Raw genomic sequence first — 12208 nt, 5'->3', positions numbered from 1 at the left:
AAAACAACCCCCCCCCCCCCCCCCCTATAATTTTTGAATGTGTTTCCTGTCTAATCCACAATTTAATTTTGTATTTTGTACATGCGTTTCCTGTCCTGACAGAGGAGCCTGCATCAGAAGCGGTCTGCAGTTGGACCTTCTTGGAATAAACACACACACATCTCAGACATATAGTTAATCTAAATCCAAATAGATTTCAGTTACAATCTAATAGATGAAATCCTGATGGCAGTGATGCATACTGTAAACACAGCCGCTGCTCTGTCTCACTCTCCCCCTGCCATGGCCTCCCTCATCCTCTCCCCCACTAGAGTTTCCCTCTCTTTTCTGAACCTGGTATCTTCTGTTCTGTCCCTGCAGCTCTCGCTGTGCAGCCGTCTCTGTGAGCGTCTCCCTCTTATTGGCAGCAGCTGCAGCAGGTCAGTCACAGTGATTCAACCACATCAGTCAGCATCTTTACATCCTGTCACGGCCACATAACGAAGGTTTAATCAGCTGATATATCTCCTGAGTGTGTTTCAGTAGCTCTAGTCTCAGATTACCTCCAGCAGCAGCAGCAGCAAGCTGATGATACATGAGGCAACTTTTTGATGGCAAGTCCGACTATGTTTTGAACAGACAGCGGCAGGGCGGGATGGGTGGCGGAGCAGTGGGGGGAGGGATTACAGTAGTAATCTTTACTCGTTACCACTGAGGGCAATATTGCCCAGCACCGTTGCTCTAAAAGTTGCTCCGTGTATCATCAGCTTTAATTTTGGGCAACTTCAGACACTTCAGTTTCTAATCCCAGAGTTATTAAACAGGTGCAAAGAAAATAGTCTTACGTCTCTACGTTTTAAACTTTAAATGGTCTTTTCTCTTCTGTGTTTCTTTTTCTGTGTCACAGCATTTGCTGCTGTATTGATACAGAAGCATCCGCATCTAGACGTGTATCAGCAACGAATACTTGACGATACGTTTCTGTATACGTGCCTTTTTTATACAGTGAGCACCTGCCCCTCCAAAGGTCTCTGCACAGCAGAGTGTTAACGGTGCGTCTGACAGATGTTCAGGAGCTGCAGACAAAATCAGGCAAATACCTTTTGATCAGAAGGTTTCTATTAATAATAATAATTCTACTAATTCTACTAATGCAAATGACACTGGGCCTCTGGCCGAGTTGGAAAACAGCCAGACTCTTTCACCAGCTGCAGAAATACTGTCACTTTCCATTACAGTGCCCCTATAACACAGACCTTGGACCCCCTATGGCCCCCCTCTAAACAAAAAGTCTACAATAATCATAGTAATAATCCTTGCAACGATATGGCGGAACAAATGTGTCTCAAGTAGTCGGATCCTTAAGGACGTTACACTGACCTGTAGACCACTACTGACCTGTAGACCACTACTGACCTGTAGACCTCTACTGACCTGTAGAGCACTACTGACCTGAAGAGCACTACTGACCTGTAGACCACTACTGACCTGAAGACCACTACTGACCTGTAGAGCACTACTGACCTGAAGAGCACTACTGACCTGTAGAACACTACTGACCTGTAGAACACTACTGACCTGTAGAGCACTACTGACCTGTAGAGCACTACTGACATGCAGACCACTACTGACCTGTAGAGCACTACTGACATGCAGACCACTACTGACATGCAGACCACTACTGACCTGTAGACCACTACTGACATGCAGACCACTACTGACCTGTAGACCACTACTGACCTGAGAAGCACTACTGACATGCAGACCACTACTGACCTGTAGACCACTACTGACATGCAGACCACTACTGACCTGAAGACCACTACTGAAAGCACTACTCACCACATGCAGACCACTACTGACCTACTGACATGCAGACCACTACTGACCTGAAAAGCACTACTGACCTGTAGATCACTACTGACCTGTAGAGCACTACTGACCTTTAGACCACTACTGACATGCAGACCACTACTGACCTGTAGACCACTACTGACATGCAGACCACTACTGACCTGTAGAGCACTACTGACCTGAAGATCACTACTGACCTGAAGATCACTACTGACCTGTAGAGCCCTACTGACCTGAAGATCACTACTGACCTGTAGAGCACTACTGACCTGAAGACCACTACTGAAAGCACTACTCACCACATGCAGACCACTACTGACCTACTGACATGCAGACCACTACTGACCTGTAGATCACTACTGACCTGTAGACCACTACTGACCGTTAGACCACTACTGACATGCAGACCACTACTGACATGCAGACCACTACTGACCTGTAGAGCACTACTGACCTGTAGAGCACTACTGACCTGTAGATCACTACTGACCTGTAGACCACTACTGACCTTTAGACCACTACTGACCTGAAGATCACTACTGACCTGAAGATCACTACTGACCTGTAGAGCACTACTGACCTGTAGAGCACTACTGACATGCAGACCACTACTGACATGCAGACCACTACTGACCTGAAGATCACTACTGACCTGTAGAGCACTACTGACCTGAAAAGCACTACTGACCTGTAGACCACTACTGACCTGTAGAGCACTACTGACCTGTAGATCACTACTGACCTTTAGACCACTACTGACATGCAGACCACTACTGACCTGTAGACCACTACTGACATGCAGACCACTACTGACCTGTAGAGCACTACTGACCTGAAGATCACTACTGACCTGAAGATCACTACTGACCTGTAGAGCCCTACTGACCTGAAGATCACTACTGACCTGTAGAGCACTACTGACCTGAAGACCACTACTGAAAGCACTACTCACCACATGCAGACCACTACTGACCTACTGACATGCAGACCACTACTGACCTGTAGATCACTACTGACCTGTAGACCACTACTGACCGTTAGACCACTACTGACATGCAGACCACTACTGACATGCAGACCACTACTGACCTGTAGAGCACTACTGACCTGTAGAGCACTACTGACCTGTAGATCACTACTGACCTGTAGACCACTACTGACCTTTAGACCACTACTGACCTGAAGATCACTACTGACCTGAAGATCACTACTGACCTGTAGAGCACTACTGACCTGTAGAGCACTACTGACATGCAGACCACTACTGACATGCAGACCACTACTGACCTGAAGATCACTACTGACCTGTAGAGCACTACTGACCTGAAAAGCACTACTGACCTGTAGACCACTACTGACCTGTAGAGCACTACTGACCTGTAGATCACTACTGACCTTTAGACCACTACTGACATGCAGACCACTACTGACCTGTAGACCACTACTGACCTGTAGACCACTACTGTCCTGTAGACCACTACTGACCTGTAGATCACTACTGTCCTGTAGACCACTACTGACATGCAGACCACTACTGACCTGTAGACCACTACTGACCTGAAAAGCACTACTCACCTGTAGACCACTACTGACCTGTAGACCACTACTGACCTGTAGAGCACTACTGACCTGTAGAGCACTACTGACATGCAGACCACTACTGACATGCAGACCACTACTGACCTGTAGACCACTACTGACATGCAGACCACTACTGACCTGTAGAGCACTACTGACCTGTAGACCACTACTGACCTGTAGACCACTACTGACCTGTAGATCACTACTGACCTTTAGACCACTACTGACATGCAGACCACTACTGACCTGTAGACCACTACTGACATGCAGACCACTACTGACCTGTAGAGCACTACTGACCTGAAGATCACTACTGACCTGAAAAGCACTACTGACCTGAAGATCACTACTGACCTGAAAAGCACTACTGACCTGTAGAGCACTACTGACCTGTAGACCACTACTAACCTGAAGATCACTACTGACCTGTAGAGCACTACTGTCCTGTAGACCACTACTGACCTGTAGAGCACTACTGACATGCAGACCACTACTGACCTGTAGAGCACTACTGACCTGAAGAGCACTACTGACATGCAGACCACTACTGACATGCAGACCACTACTGACCTGTAGACCACTACTGACCTGAAAAGCACTACTCACCTGTAGACCACTACTGACCTGTAGACCACTACTGACCTGTAGATCACTACTGACATGCAGACCACTACTGACCTGTAGACCACTACTGACATGCAGACCACTACTGACCTGTAGAGCACTACTGACCTGTAGAGCACTACTGACCTGTAGACCACTACTAACCTGAAAAGCACTACTGACCTGTAGACCACTACTGACCTGTAGACCACTACTGACCTGTAGACCACTACTGACCTGTAGATCACTACTGTCCTGTAGACCACTACTGACCTGTAGAGCACTACTGACATGCAGACCACTACTGACCTGTAGAGCACTACTGACCTGAAGAGCACTACTGACCTGTAGAGCACTACTGACCTATAGACCACTACTGACCTGAGAAGCACTACTGACATGCAGACCACTACTGACATGCAGACCACTACTCACCTGTAGACCACTACTGACCTGAAAAGCACTACTCACCTGTAGACCACTACTGACCTGTAGACCACTACTGACCTGAAGAGCACTACTGACCTGTAGAGCACTACTGACCTGTAGACCACTACTGACCTTTAGACCACTACTGACATGCAGACCACTACTGACATGCAGACCACTACTGACCTGTAGACCACTACTGACCTGTAGACCACTACTGACCTGTAGACCACTACTGACCTGAAGATCACTACTGACCTGTATACTTTGCGATTTTGAAAAGGACGACAAAACACTTTGGAAATCATGCCAAATAAGGCAAAACACAATTTTGAATAGATTGAAAGTAATTTCAAAGAAGTTTTCAAAACAGCATTCATGGCCGGACGACACTTCAATTATCAGAAAAAATAAAAACAGCTTATGTTTTTTTTAAAGTTAAAGGTGAGTACATATATGGGAGAGGTCCTGTATTGATACGGTATGTATTTATAGGTTTATGCTTTCTTTTAACCTTTTTTTTTTGTGAAAAAAATCCAGTTGGACACAAAATGTAGGCATCAAGTCATTGACCCATTTATCAACATTCTTGTTTCTCTTTGCAGGAGAGCTTTATTTTAGGGTGGCTTCAGCCCCCCTAAAATAGGCGTCAATACAACGCCTTCACTCACTTCAGCCGCTTCTACCTGCGATCTCGTTCTTTCGGTTAATGTTCCAGCCTTTTTTTATTATAAAAGTTGCTGTATTACTTTACAGTATAAAGATATAAAAATTGGACACATCAAAAGTAGTAAAGCAAATAACAATAACAAAAACAACACTTAGAGGTTGTAGTTTTGGTTTCATTTTTCAAAATATTATTACAATATAATTTGATGTCAGTAAGAGACTTTTCTATTTTATCACTTGTTATACCAACAAAATATTATTTTAACCCAATTAATGGCCACAAAAACATTAATTTTGACCAAAATTTAGAAAGAACTGTATGTAGACTATTAAAACATACAGTTGGCTATATTTGGAATTACTAGTATAATACTATCAACCAAACGTTACATTGAAAGGAAATTTGCCTGAATTTCTGTCCAGCTCAGTGCACCAGTTAAAGCTTTTCCTGCTTAACACAACTTGGATAACAGCTCATGTTTGTTAATGGAACAAAATGCAGAGCAGATAACAGATGAGTCGTAATAAAGGGAAAAATGGAAAATTAGCAAAATTAAGAATAAACTATGCACAAAAAGTAATGAAATTTGTGTTTGGTACATTAATTCTTTGTTGTAACTATACTTCTTGGCAATAAATCTTAAGAGTCCCCTTAGGGTTAGAGTCCCTAAGTGTTAATCAGAATCAGTTTTTATTGAACAAAAAAGAATATAGACATATTGACAAATAGTGCAGTGATCAGAGTCCAAAGGATGCAGGAGTAAAATTATTATTATTATTATTTACATGTCGGAGGTGGATGTGATATACAGGTACACATACATGCGTACATGTAGACATGTACAAAGTGCGATGGAGCACAGTGCAAAGGATGCTGGAATAAATAAGTATTATTGTGCAGGAGTTTGTACTTCAGGTAGGTGGATTCGGTAAACAGTATATACAATATGAAAATATAACAGTGTGAACAATATGAACAGCTCTGAAATAGAGGATGATAAAGCTTTACTCCCCAATACTGGTTACCACTTATTTTCTAATTTATAATTCTATTTCTTATTTATCATTCATTACTAGTGATGCGTTACTGTAATAATATTACTTTTCACAGTAACTGTGTAACTAATTATTTTTCTAGAACAGTAATATAATTACTAGTTACTAAAGTAAGTAACGCTGCATTACTCGTTACTGAACGCACCATCCTTGACTGTGCAGCAGCTCAGCGGTACCGGACTTTGCCGTTCATGTCAGCTGATAGCCAAAAACGAAAGATAGAGAGGAGAACGAGGGAGAGAGGCGTTCTTTCCACAGCTGGAAGTAGCTGCTGCCATTATTGTGTGACAGTCTAAGATGCAAAGAACATTGTCGTCTGTTGTAAACTGTGTGCAATCAGCAAAAACTGGGAACAATTCTACATCTGATTTATTGAAGCATCTGCTGAAGCAGCACAGCCACCTGACACTTACAGAATGAAACTCTGGCAGCTGCTGTCACTGACGCTCGGACGTTTGATTGAGGAGCGTGTATTCATCCAGCACCTCCTCTCTCCCTCTCTCTCTCTCTCTCTCTCCCTTTCTATTGTGAACACCGCTGCACAAACCTGTCCAAAGTTAGAATACCTCCCCCACCGCACTGTCATTCTGTGGGAAATACTGGAAAGTAACATAGTAACATACTTACTTTTATCACCCAGTAATAAGTAAAGTAATAATATTACTTTTTTAAGGAGTAATAAGTAACTAGTAATATATTACAATTTCTGAGAAACTTGCCCAACACTGCTGGTAACCAGTAAACAGGTGCTGATTAGAGACAGAGTTACTGGGTTATTGCACCGGAATTGTTCCTGACACTGTGAGTCAGAAATCAGCTGTTCATCAGAGTGATGGCTTGTGGGAAGAAACTGTTCCTGAGTCTGTTGGTTTTGGCGTACAGTGCTCTGTAGCGCCTACCAGAGGGGAGGAGCTGGAACAGGTTGTGTCCGGGGTGAGATGACCCGTTTCCTGACTCTGGAAATGTACAAGTCCTGAATGGAGGACAGACCTTGTAGTCTGCTCCTGGCAGATCCAAACCAGACAGTGATGGCGTTGCAGAGGACAGACTGGATGATGTCTGTGTAGAACTGGATCAGCAGCTCCTTAGGCAGGTTGAGCTTCCTGAGCTGACGCAGGAAGTACATCCTCTGCTGGGCCTTCTTGATGATGGTGTCAGTGTTGGGCTCCCACTTCAGGTCCCGGGATATAGTGGATCCCAGAAACCTGAAGGATTCCACAGCAGACACAGTTTAGTATGGTGATGGGGGGCAGAGTGGGGGGGCTCCTCCTGAAGTCCACGGTCATCTCCACAGTTTTGAGCGTGTTAAGCTCCAGGTTGTTCTGACAGCATCAGAGAGGCAGCTGATCAACCTCCCGTCTGTAGGCCGACTCGTCACCGTCCCGGATGAGGCCGAAGACCGTTGTGTCAGGAGTTTGACAGATGGGTCTCCTGAGGTGCAGTCGTTGGTGTAGAGGGAGAAGAGCAGTGGGGAGAGCACACACCCCTGGGGGGCGCCAGTGCTGATAGTCCGGGTGCTGGATGTGATGTTCTCCAGCCTCACCTGCTGACTCAGATTTTTTTCTCCCTTGTTAAATAAATTGATTATAAGGACGCTTTTGCACATTCTCACAATAAAGCATGTGCTGCACTGTGTGCACGTCCAGACGTTTGATCTGTATTAATAAACCTACGGACGCTTATTTTGATTTTTTGAAATCTGAGGTGTGTCAAGCAGCCCAGAGATTCTTCTGAATGTCCATCAGAACTTTACAAATTAAAAGCTCTCAGTAAACTCAACATGAAGCTATGCTGCAAAGAACGTTCTCTCGCTTTTATTTTGGAGGCCCAATCACTTAAGAGGAAGAGATTCTGTAAGTAACTGTAGCTGTCATGAGTTCGGTTTTAGCACCAGCCGCTATCAGTTTATTTTTTATGTATTTTTTCTGCTATCAAAGCAATCTGGCCGTGGGCCAGATATTATTACTGGGGGGTCGGTTCTGCCTGTTGCTGACCACTGATGTAAAGTGGGTTAGAGTTCCTAAATGTAAAAAAAAAAAAATAGAATAGAGTGGGAGATGGGGAATCAAAGGATTAAAATAAAATAATCTAAGGTGAGAGACCTGCCTGTTTTTTTTTTCTAGATATCTCTACTATATATAATTTTTTAATATTTCCCTGTTGCTTGTATGTTTTATGTGAAGCATTTTGGTGTTGAAATGTGCTATACAAATAAACTTGCCTTGTCATTGTCCCTTTGTACCTGGAGAGAACTGTGAGGCCGAGACAGCCACACCCTCTGCCCCCCCGGCCTGTTACTGCGTCACACAGAAACCAGTCAAAGCTGTGGTGTTATTGAAGCAGGTGGAGCAGGTAAGAAGCACAGCAGTGTCTCGTTCTTTAAATGTGGGATGTTTTACTGTTGGATCCAGATTTATATGCAGATTCATCAACAGTCTGTCGATCAGTGCTGCTCCTCAGGTCACTGCTTTTGATTATTTTGCTTTGTTTTAACCTTGCAGTCAGTCTGACTTTGATGGTATTATAGTTTGACCTCTGACCTCTTGTTCAGAACAGTGCTCACAGACTGCTGCTGAGTTTATCATGTGTTGTTTTTTATCTTTCTTGAGGAATTTCAGTTACAGTCAGCTGTTTCTGTGAAAACATGATTTCAGAGAAAGTGAAAGCTGAAAGGACACACTGAGCATGCTCACTGCTGCTCTGCTGCCTCACACAGCTTCTGCAAACAGCTAAGGACGACCGGATCATTTCACACACAGCAGACTTAATTGTAAATCTAGCAGTGAGATCAGGGCACCGTTTTGCTGTGGTTTCTGGGTTGAAATGTTGTGAAACAGGTTTTTGTGTATGTTTTCTCTGGTTTGGTGTGTGTGTGTGTCAGAGGTGTAACCCAACCAGCAGCGACATGTATAGAAACCCTGCCATATTAAAAGACAGAGTCTGCATACTACAACAGGTGTTAGACAGCACCATTTCCATTTTGCTATGTTTCATCAGGACTGAACGCCGCCCTGCTGACACTTCCTGATCCTCTGTTTGCTGTGGGTGGATCCTTTCACCTGTCAATCACATACAGTTATATGTGCCTAGATTGACTTACATCATATGTCCACAAGTGTGACACATCCACCAACGTTTCCTTGAGCAAGACGCTTAACTTCTGTTCAATTTTATTTATATAGCGGCAAATCACAACAGTTATCTCAATGCGCTATTCATAAAGACCAGGTCTAGACCGTACTCTGTGATGTTATTTACAGAAGCCCAACGATTCCAACCATGAGCAAAAACTGTGCGACAGAGGGAAGAAACCTCGAGCAGAACCATGGCTCAAGCCTAGTTCAGATTATCTGCCCGATTTGCCGCTTGTGACCGCCAGGTTGTGATCAGGGGTAAATCAGCGGTTAAACTGCGGTCGCTCCCCGGCACATTTCTGACACATCGCTGACGTCTGCCAGATATCTAGCATGTTAAATATCTGGAGGACTCGGACGACTCTACATTCACATCCAGCCAATGAGAGCAGGCTGCTACTTTTTCACTGCAAAACCCATTTTACTCCCCTCCAGCTCAGACGATCCCTGCTACCTGCTGATCCAGTCTTTCACCCAGATTCTTTGTCCTTATAATTTCTATCTTTACAATATCAAACAGCAGCTGTTTCCTGTGCAGGTTCGCGTCATTTCACATTTCACGTGTGTTTTGACAAAACGTGGTTTGGAGAGCAGCGTCGGGTGACACAGCCGCTGTCAGCTCCTGTAGTGTGAACGCCACAACGACTTCAAGACTCCTGTCACAAGACGGCAAGTTGTGTAGTGTGAACGGCACGGCCATCGGCCGACGCTGACAGTCGTGTAGTTTGCACGAGCCTTCGGGTTGGGCGGCCATCTGCCTCGACTGGTTTGGGAAGAGGGAGAGAGAGAATAACACAGAGAGTACACGGTGGTAGACTATCTGAGCACCGTGAGCGATCAGAAACTGAGGAGGACATTAACTATGAACAGACTCTGTGACTACAGCTTGGCCAAAGACACTGGCCGACACAGGCAGATCTGGCTGCCCAGAAAAGAGGTGTCAGCTCTGTCCACAGACACAGGTGGAGACGGGCTGTGTTAATGGTCACTGAAATGTATTTGAACTTTGCCCTCTGCACTACCTGCCTATCTCTCACCTCCACCCAACTCACCATGTCTATTGTGCTTCTAGTTTTTTAATAATTTAACTATGTAGCCTTCTTAACCATGGTAGAAGCACAAAAGTCAAGGTCAACTTACCAAATCAACTAAATATAAACAATTCAGCAAAATCAGGCAGGCAAAACGCTCTTATTCTGAAATGCTTCATGTGGGAAATTCAATCCTGCAAGGACACGGGGCTGAAGACGGCTCAAAACCACGGCGCAGCCCAGTGGCGGCTGGTGAAAAATATTTTAGGTGGGGCTGTGCCATATCCAGTCAATTTCAGTAACTGTCCCAATACAATTTAACAAAAATTGCAGGATACCAGTGCTTTGTGAAATAGTCAGAAATGATTTAATGCCATTATAATATTATTATATTAATATACGAAAACATAAACAGTGTACATAAACATAGAAAGTGGCATGACAAGAAAATACTCAAGTAAAGTACAAATAGGCTACCTCTAATTTGGACTTCATTACAGTAGGCCTACTTAAGTTACTGTCCACCACTGGAAATAACTGCAAATCCACTGCGGCGCATTATGGCTGCGCCACGGTTGCCGGAGCTAATCGCGGCCATTACAGTCAGTGCTTTTGAGTCCACCCTGTGGAGACTCCGGATCGTAAAACAACAAAACGCTAAAACGCTTCTGAGATAAGTGGACTCAAAACCGTGGCGCAGCTGTAACGTCCCATAGCAGTGGATTCCTGGCGTAACACTTCAGAGATGTCTATGAACTATACAGCTTACCTCTGTAGCCAACAGCTTCTTGTTTATGTACCACAGCACGAGCACCGACTGGCAGTGGGTGGAGATGTCAGTTGTTTCATCTGCCTGAATAGCGAGATATTCTGCATTTTTTACTTCCTCCAGAATGTAATCTTTAAGAACTGACAGCACACAGTCCAAAAGTTTGTCTTTGAGGTGCCTTTGAAAATGGTAGCTGTCTTAAGGTGCTCCTCCAACACGCTGTCCAGCGGTCAACAAAATCTACTGAAAACTCTTGTCTTGCATTCATGAAAACATCAATATCAAAAGGTTACAAATGGAAAAGTTGTTTTAAGTAATGTGTATTAACAGTTATTATAATGATAGAACCTGTTGATAGGAACCCAGTGTTCACATCAGTATTGTTTAGGTGTTGTGGAGTAAAAGGCTGAAGAGCCATGCTGGAAGCTGGGACAGGATTAATTGTTAAGATCTTATTTTATATTTCTTATTGAACTTGAATTTTTTGGGCAAATTCAAATCCACCAAACAAACTCAGAAGCAGCTCTCACTCCTATTTTACTGCCTTTTCCAAACTCAGGAGCTTCGCTCTAGTTACAGCCCAGCTACTTGTCTCCCACCACAGGTGCAGAGAATTCCAATTCCAGCGGTGTCAGTGACCGCAGGTGTAACGTCTTTTCAGTGGCACGAGGACACTCGTATCTGCGGATATCTGATAGCGGTGAGTCCCAAACTGGCTGTGTCACCTTCACTGGGAACTATGAGCCCCGTTAAACAGACTGTTTTCAGGCAAAGACAAAAGGGTTTAAACCCAACAGTGAGGAAACATCGCAGAATGAACTTCTTCCAAATTCTCAATCACTCTAAAATTCTCTGGGATCCACGCTCCAAACCTAAGGGATTATTAGGGGGACATTTAAACATCCGTAGTATCGTCTCAAAGAGTAATCAGCTGCAACATTTATTGACTCTAATCTGGATTTTCTCTGTATTTAGGAAACATGGCTAAATAAATTCTCCCATTAGATTACATAGATCTTAGCCATGTTTTTGGCACAGTATGTTTAAGCTCTGCATCACGTGCATATAATACAAACAAGAAACTGACATTACACTTCACAACA

General features: G+C 44.1%; 1 long non-coding RNA gene across 1 annotated transcript in view; it reads left to right on the top strand.

Moving 5' to 3' along the window:
• Positions 1–11750, top strand: part of LOC123966908 — a 14584-nt gene extending 2834 nt beyond the window's left edge. Inside the window, exons 2-4 of the long non-coding RNA XR_006824114.1 lie at positions 361–419; positions 8420–8523; positions 11710–11750. This is a non-coding gene — a long non-coding RNA (uncharacterized LOC123966908). The remainder of the gene's footprint in view (positions 1–360; positions 420–8419; positions 8524–11709) is intronic.
• The last annotated feature ends 458 nt before the right edge of the window (positions 11751–12208 follow it).

This window comes from Micropterus dolomieu, unplaced genomic scaffold (genome assembly GCF_021292245.1).
Source record: "Micropterus dolomieu isolate WLL.071019.BEF.003 ecotype Adirondacks unplaced genomic scaffold, ASM2129224v1 contig_14521, whole genome shotgun sequence".
NCBI lineage: Eukaryota > Metazoa > Chordata > Actinopteri > Centrarchiformes > Centrarchidae > Micropterus > Micropterus dolomieu.
This window is presented reverse-complemented; position numbering and strand designations above follow the sequence as displayed.